Raw genomic sequence first — 1,166 nt, 5'->3', positions numbered from 1 at the left:
AAAAAAAAAAGGATCTGGCCAGGCCTGGTGGCACATGCCTTTAATCCCAGCACTTGGGAGGCAGAGGCAGGCAAATCTCTGTGAGTTCAAGGCCAGCCTGGTCTACATAGTGAGTTCTAGGCCAGCTGAGGCTACAGAGAGACCTTGTCTCAAAAAAAGACACCTCTCCCCCAAAGATCTGACTTGCTCAAGGCCCTGTAGCTGGAGGGTCTACCCGAGACCCTGTATTTTTCTGCTTCAAAAGTAGATGTTCTTTGACTCACAGTATCTGTGGTTACCTGCACAAGACCTACATAAGATCAGGTCAACCAAAATTCCAGCATAGATAGAGTAGATGATGTCCAGGCCCACCCCATCCTGAGGAGTTGTTGGCAGTGGACAGCTGTTGGGGAAGGGAGAATCACTGTTTATTGAGGATATGGCCACTGGTGGGTGTCCTGAGCTCCAGTGGAAGGCCTACATAAGATCAGGTCAACCAAAATTCCAGCATAGATAGAGTAGATGATGCCAGGCCCACCCCATCCTGAGGAGTTGTTGGCAGTGGACAGTTGTTGGGGAAGGGAGAATCACTGTTTATTGAGGATATGGCCACTGGTAGGTGTCCTGAGCTCCAGTGGAAGTCCCCACACCCCGTACATATGGGCAGCACTGACTGGACTTAGTGGGTCATTAAAAAAAGCAAAAACAAACATGAAGTTGGAGGCGGCATGTGGGGGATCTGGAGGAGTTGGAGGGGGAGATAAAGGGTAAACATAATCATATTTCATTGTATACACGTAGTGGGTCATTAAAAAAAGCAAAAACAAACATGAAGTTGGAGGCGGCATGTTGGGGGGATCTGGAGGAGTTGGAGGGGGAAATAAAGGGTAAACATAATCATATTTCATTGTATACACATATGAAATTCTCAAAAATAAAGGAAAAATTTAAAGGACGTTCTTCGTAGTGCAACTTCTTATCATTCAGGACCTAGAAGAATGGATTTTCTGTCGCCATTCTAGGGTGCAGTTTAATCTTGGTTTCCAGGAAGCTCAGAGTAAAGTTAGGTGTCAGTTGCTGACAGTCATTTCAGCCTTAGTTTTCTTCTTTTTTATATTTTATTACCTTTATTTTATGTGTATGAGTTTATTGCCTGCATGTATGTAAGTGCATCCATGTCATGCAAT

This window comes from Nannospalax galili, unplaced genomic scaffold (assembly GCF_000622305.1).
Source record: "Nannospalax galili isolate Female #2095 unplaced genomic scaffold, S.galili_v1.0 scaffold34, whole genome shotgun sequence".
Taxonomy (NCBI): domain Eukaryota; kingdom Metazoa; phylum Chordata; class Mammalia; order Rodentia; family Spalacidae; genus Nannospalax; species Nannospalax galili.
This window is presented reverse-complemented; position numbering follows the sequence as displayed.